At 29.3% G+C, this 7572-nt stretch overlaps 1 long non-coding RNA gene across 1 annotated transcript; it reads left to right on the top strand.

The window, feature by feature from the left end:
- The first annotated feature begins 214 nt into the window (after positions 1–214).
- On the top strand, positions 215–2962 carry LOC119689393. The gene is made up of 3 exons (XR_005253421.1): positions 215–401; positions 1232–1588; positions 2725–2962. It is a non-coding gene; the product is annotated as an uncharacterized LOC119689393 (long non-coding RNA).
- Positions 2963–7572: the final 4610 nt, after the last annotated feature.

Here is a 7572-nt window from a genome sequence, read left to right as displayed (position 1 = left end):
GTGATTTTTACATATCAATTTAAAAGCAAGTAAGACATGTAGGCATCCGTCTTTGATTTCCCACAGGGAATGGTTAGGCATTGTAGAATTTGATACAGATCTGGAGATGAAACCACGGCATTCCTCCTAAAGAAATGTATTGCTTCAGTTCATTTAGAAACTTAATGTATAACTGAAGAAAATTTTTGTTAAGAAAATTCCTTTTTCTTTTTTTTAGTTACACTTATATTGTAATTAATTCGGAGTACAAGAACATTTCTCTATATAAGGACATATAATATCAAATAAATATACACTGATTATGGTGAAATCAATGAAAAAAACTTTAAATCAATATTTAAAAAAACTTTAAAAACAATTCCTTCAATATTCAAAAGCATCAAATGTGGGACGAATAACAAGTAAGTAAATCCATCTTTATTATGTTACTTGTTGATTATTATCTTATCTGGTTAAATATTATGTGAGTGATTGATTGTGTTGTGTTGTACGATTTGTGTGAAAATGGTTTTAGGTTGCTCTCTGCGGGAACCTGATCACACGTTATAGTTTTAGACGCATGGATCAGACACTATGACCCATCACCATTTCAATATTTCACTATGGTAGATGAATACAGCATAAATTAATCATAAGATAGTACTTGTACAAATCTTCACTACCATATATATCTAGATGTAAATCCTTTTCCACAGATATGAGAATTTTTCTAAAATATGAGGTATGTTTTTGATGTTGAAGTAATTTGGAATTTTATGAGAATGAAATTTTAATATGGCTGTTATGCCATATTTAGTATGTAGACTGCCTTTACGAATTAGCAACCAAATGGGCACGTTTCTCCTTCCAAATCTTATTAAAACGATCATATAAAGCTGCAAAGTAATCGCCATTGTTTATTTCCTTCAATGAAAGGTGATAATCATAAGATACATTTTACCGCATATATTTAGAATATTTCGGTACGGGTTTACCCAGTGAAGGTGTACGTCTTGATCACAAATTCGTCTGGGTTGTAATACGATGTTATATTTCATTGGATATGGCTTAATAAAAACTTACCAGAGTAACTATTGTCTATGATATTTAATAATATTGTCCTTTACCGAAGAGATCTCTTCACTGTAACTTCTTTTCTTTGTTATTATGAATTCAAAGTAGCAAAAATATATTTAAAGAGACAAGATATTTTCTAATAGTTGTATTCAATTTTTATAAATTTTTATTTTAGAAATTTTTGAAATGGAATGGAATCGCTTAACAAAGAAAAAAAATATTTAAAATATAACAAAATATCATTAAATAAAAAATTTATAAATGGATTAGATTCTATACTGATACTGATTGGATTTAATCAAACGGCACAATCATATACATTTTTTTTGGTTACATCAACGTTTTGAAACTAATAAGAACTAAATGTAGTCTTTTCGGTGAACCCGATCCCGAAACCGTATTGCTTAATAAGGAATAAGGAATAAGGAATACAACAATAATGTTCACTAGTTGAAGACTACAAACTCTAAATCAAAGCTTATAAAGCAACCGCAACAATTCACGAAAAAATCAGATAAGGATCGAATAAAAAGTGAGTAAATCAATCTATATTTTCGCTGAACTAAAAAAATGTATAATTAATTATTTTATTGGTTACTTATATTGTATGTGTATTGTTGCCTGGCTTCTGAAAAAGTGATTACAGACCTCCTGTTATAACGCGATATCTTCATTTTCGCGGATTTAAGTAACCAGTGTTCCATGATTAGACTATATTTAATGATGACATCTTGAAAAATTTAAATTTTAATTCTTCCCACTGAATTAAAGCTGTACCACATTGGCTAAATGAACTCTGTGTGTGAATATGTTCTTTCTTGATTCCATCGTTCACCTACATTAATAAGAAATATTTATTTCTGTTTATGACTTCTAAGATTGCAGATTGCTAAATCATCACCAACCTATTCTAGTTTAAACGATTAAAGATGAAGTCAATTCTCACAGTTAAATATTAATCAGTATTTGATTCGTTCGTCTGAAGTTAGTCTGTAGTTAATACAATTTTCAATCTGTAGCATTAGTAATTAAGAGCTCGTAATCAATCGCTCATTTTTACTTTTTCATAAGTTTGAAACCTTTGATGTAAAATAACACCCCTGAGTCATTACACGCGCAATAGACCAAAATATAAGGTGTTGTATATAAAAGGTATTCTCATATCTATATAGTCAATTTCACGTCCAATTAAATTGTTAATCATGAGGTTGTAGTGATCAGAATTGAAGTTTGTCTGATCAACAACACTGCCAGATCAAACACCATACAGCGCCACACTGTGACTTTTTGTCGATGGATTTAAATCTAAATACTCCATATCCAAATTTAAGTTTGTCAAGTGAAGAAAATTCGATGCGGATTGTTTTTTCCATTTGTAATACAAGTTTATTCAGTTTTGACATAATAAGCGGTTATTAAAAGATCTATATAATGAAACATGCAATGCAGTTATAAGTTGGATATGAGTTCTGTTTGACAAATAACACTGACACAGTACTATAAAATGAAGAGTATACAGTAGATAATCCTTTGTGTGTCCAAATGATTCTTTATTCTTTTAAGGTCATCCAAAAAATTTGATTTGTTTAACTGTTTTATATGAATCTCTTTATTGTCTAATCGGTGCTCTCCTGTTCCAAATTAGTAACTACTAAACAAATTTTTCAGATTTAAAAACAGAAAATAGTAATTAAACGCTAACTTCGAGTTAAATGATGGATATTAAAGCAATTTGAAGTAAAATTCATGAAGTTTAACAATAGAAGCTACGTACATTTGCACGGCAAGGCATCAACTTGATGGAAGAACATACCTGACAAATTTAGAATATTTTAAACTTTTTTTTTGAATGGATGCCTTAGTTTTAAAAATTTACTTTATTTAAACCAATACCATTGGAGAATGGAATTGGTATATACCAACATTAATAATATTTAGTGTTTGTTTTAATAATGTCATTATAAATATTATCTTTCATTGTTTGTATATTATATTGTCGAATACTTACATCCAAATTGTACTTGTACCGGAACTAAGGGCAATATATTTATGTTGAAGTTAATGTGAAGAAACTCTAATATATATCAAAGTATTTATTGAAATTTTCAATATTCCGAAAAACTCTTTATGAATTTGAATGTCCCACAAAAGTGCCTTACAAATGTTTGAAAGTACGGTTAGTACCAAACTATTTGAAGACATACCATATTTATATAATCAAATAATATTCAAATATATATGGACATGTATTTTCGATTTTTTCTTTTTATTTATGTTAAAATGATATTTAGATAACGACGCCTAAAAATGTATTGAACATCCATGCTTTACCGTTGGAGGAATGTACGAGTGCATTTATTATAACGAGAAAGCCAGTCTTGTTGATAACAATGGGTCAATGGATCATTGTCGAGTTTCTCCAAATATCTTATAAAGGACATAATCGCTTTTAACATTGATTGCAGTTTCGCGGACTTCATCGTCGAGGCTATCACCTGCCAATTACTGAGGTTAAAAATTATATCAAAACTTATACGTGAGTATAGGACTTTAATATATATTAAATAGAATTTATTATCATTTAACATTTTTAATAATATTATTAGAAAAGAATTTAATATAATAATTTTAAACAATTTTTGAGAACACAATTCGTAAATTGCATATTTTTCGATTTGTTTGTAGTTATCTATTCTATATTATTAATTTTAAAATATGTATTTCATATTCATTTGACAACTTTTCTAATAATATAACAGCTTCATTGCTTCCCGATCCAACTGATTGGCTCTATTTGCAGGTTTAACTGGAGCTGCGATCTATTTAGTGTAGTTATTTTTGAACTTAGCTTACTCGATTGTCGTTTTTGACTACAGTAGACAAACCATTTGCCTGAAAGGTAATATATAATCTCAATATAACTTATTATGCTGAAGCCATACATTAAAGACATTATGCCACCAAAACGATCTGTAAAGAGAATACTATTTAAATTTATTTTAAAGAAATAGTTTTATTAATGTTCAAAACACAAACATGTGTATATATATCTCAATCCATGACCTATTGTCATAAATAATTCAAATTGGTGCATGAAAAGAAACACATTATGAGAATATGGACAGAGATCAATTTTCAATATTCACCCAGATACATGGTGTTAAAGAAAAATCTACTTGAAAAGGAATAACTCTTCATAAAATGTTTCATCTGTATTACTAATTGAAAGAGTTTGGAACTAATGCTGATTTAAATACGATTTTGTTTAAGTTTTGGCGAAATTTTGGAATATCTCATAAAGCTCAAAATTACACAGATTTTTTTTAATTGACCTCTGAAATGTCAAACCACTTTTTTCGACGAAAACACCATGACAATGCTCAAGTTTATAAGGTGTATAAGCGCCTTATAAATGTGTATTGGTTTATTTTTATAGAAAATATAGACGACAGTTTTTGACTAAATGTTTAATGAAGTAAATTTTTCTATGGTACCCTATATTCCATAAAGTATTATTGATAGCATATTTATATATACGACGAAAGTTAATTGATATGTGCTTATGATACTGAGATATCAAGTATAAGTTGATCAATTTACTCACTTAGTAGGACAACCCAGCTGCTAACAACATTCGTTTCAGTAGCCTGAGCAAAGCGTTTTGCAAAAAACAATTTAATTACGGCTAGAGGTTGATCATTGTTTAAGTCCTTGCTGCAAATATTTATGGTAACGGAATTTAAAATTCGATTAAATCTTATGCACATAATAGCACTTACAGTAGACCATGACTGTAGCTTGTTCCGTAACGCGACACAACTCTTCGTAATGGTAGATCGTTGACAGATACATCGAAGTTAACACCTTTGCATGTGGGCAAACAGTGAGCACAACTGTTCGTTGTAGACTTAGATTGACTACTCTGGTTATCCACATAATCAAAATAGTTAAAATTATACCACAGCTTTTTCCACTTGGTTAAACAAGGTACATCCAAAAGGTTACATACGCTCGCATTAATAATGTATGTTGGCCAAGGTGCATTTACACATCCACAGTAGTCTACCATGCTTTTCATACGGCAAATTAATAAGCATTCATCCAGTGAGTAATATGACCTAAAACGTCATAAATATACGTAGATACTATCAGAACGATATAAATGATAAGATTGCTTTTTAAATAGATTGCAATTTGTACTGAATTTCGTGGTGGTTTTGTTACAATGTATTCTGACCTTACCTCATCCGATTGAATCGATCCCCTTTAGGAACATGACACTCATTTAATTAACTTTTATTAATAATTTGTAGTATATATCTATATTTTACATAGTCTTGGTTTTTCATCGGAAGTTAGTTATTCATCTAAATGGTTCTGCCATTCAAGCAGCAGGGTTGGATACTTGCTCCGTATTTTCTTCTCTTTAGTATTCGTAGTCTACTTTTTCTTTCTGACTACACTACCAAACTAGCACATATCAAGTCCCATACATTACAATATCCACCTTAAATCACAAAGAAACAAACCAATAAATTGACCTAAATGTATTCTTCACGTCAGATAGGTCATATAGGGAGACCTTAGATAAATTCTGTAGTAAGCTTTTAGGTCAGACAAAAATTGAAAACTTGTTAATATTCTGCTCTATTACTACATTTACCACAGATTCTTATTTTCTTAAATGTCAATCTTAATTTCAATATTTAAAACATTTAACTTCTTAATTATATATATACGGAATTCTGAAACTATGTATTAAATAACATTTTATATTATTTCTTAGAATTAAAATCAATTCCTACTGAAAGATATATAAGGACCACTACAAAAGTTTTTAAAAAAAAAAAATACTTGGGAGTCCATTTTGTTTTACATATTCGGACATCCGAAGTATGGATCAAACAGTTTCAATGAAAGAGAGTGATAAAAACGAATCATTGTTTATAGAGGCAATCATGTTAATTACTGTAATAGGCGATGCAATAAACAGATTAAGCTAATAGAGCTTTGTAATCAGACTTAGTAACTGATGCCTTATGACTTAAGGAATGTGATCGACAGACTCAAGGCGGTTCAATTCAAACACGAAACAATTTTTAAGTATCATCCTTTACGAAATGTTTTCTATTCAATTACTATTAAAACACCACTAACTTTTCCTAAACAAGATGGAATCGTTGGGATTGTCAATCCATTCTGATCGAAAAATTTAAAGTGAATCTGACATTAATGAACAAATCAAGCAAATCTAATGTCAAAGAAAATGCCAAAGAAAATGTAATCCAACATTTGGTAAAGCAGTTTGAAAATTTAAATCAAAATTCCAAATTAGTACAGAGTTAATAAATAATAGAAACTACAAAAACTGTGTTGTTACTTGTACCCCATCATTAGCATTATCATTATTTAATCATTATCTTATTTGCTCATTGCTTATTTTTATATCGTATATTAATATATTTTACTGGACTTCGGAGAGCACCCTTTGATGCATCCATTTAACGTCTATCTCGGAAGACTTGTGAAGATATATGAGTGCAATTCATTTCCGACAAAAAAAGACTGAGCTGGTTTAAGAATCTCAGGTTAAGGATTTTAAGATAGCTCACCACAATACCATTTTACTGTGAATTAGTGCTAAAGAACTGCATTTATTAGGCATTAAATTTAAAATTCAGAGCTTTAAAAATTTAGGAACACATATTACACGTTAGCAGTTTTAAAGTCAATTCTTTATAGAAATCCATATTTTTTATTTATTTTAATGTATGAACTAGCTTTTCAATAAAAAGAATATTTAATTTGAGTTGTCTTCGTACGATTTTTTTTGCAATTTTGACAACTATTAATTAATTTGGTTTAATCTTCTTTATAGAGTCTGTAAAAGTATATACTACAAAAATGACTATTTCATCAGAAAATAATAGTGAGACTTACAGCGGATAGTAGATCGATTGTTTATAGTAAATATAAAATAAAATAGGATTCATAATACTATATTGAGCTACTCCCGTTAAGCTTTCATGATATTTGGATTATTAATCTCAATGTTTGTTTAGGAGTTTTTGAGATAAAATTTGATATGCCAAAGGCAGTGATATTCCTGCGAAAGTCAAGGAACGAAAGAATCCAATGTTTTTTTGTTTAAATGCGCAGATTGGATATATTTAACAAATTTCTGCATAAACTAATTTTCTGTTTTCTGTTATTGGCAAGAATCTTTTAATAATTATTGTTTTTGAATTAACTTCAAATTTCTTTTTATTTTTTCCATTATTCCATTGACGTAATGGTTTAACTGAGTGCCAAAGAGCTTGTTCACGTATGCAATATTGGGTGTTAAGATGCTATGTCATACAGAGGGTCATATAATAAAAAATACCGTTTAAGTGAACGTTTAAGCGAAAATATCCACCAAAATCGGAAAGCAGAAAAAAGAAGCTGTCAATTTTGCACGGCGATAATATACCTTTGGAGAGAACTGCAGTTATAATCGAATATGATGCTTAAAAC

Source organism: Teleopsis dalmanni, chromosome X, assembly GCF_002237135.1.
Source record: "Teleopsis dalmanni isolate 2A chromosome X, ASM223713v2, whole genome shotgun sequence".
In the NCBI taxonomy this organism is placed as follows: domain Eukaryota; kingdom Metazoa; phylum Arthropoda; class Insecta; order Diptera; family Diopsidae; genus Teleopsis; species Teleopsis dalmanni.
Note: the sequence above shows the minus strand (reverse complement) of the source record. Positions and strands in the feature narration are given on the sequence as shown.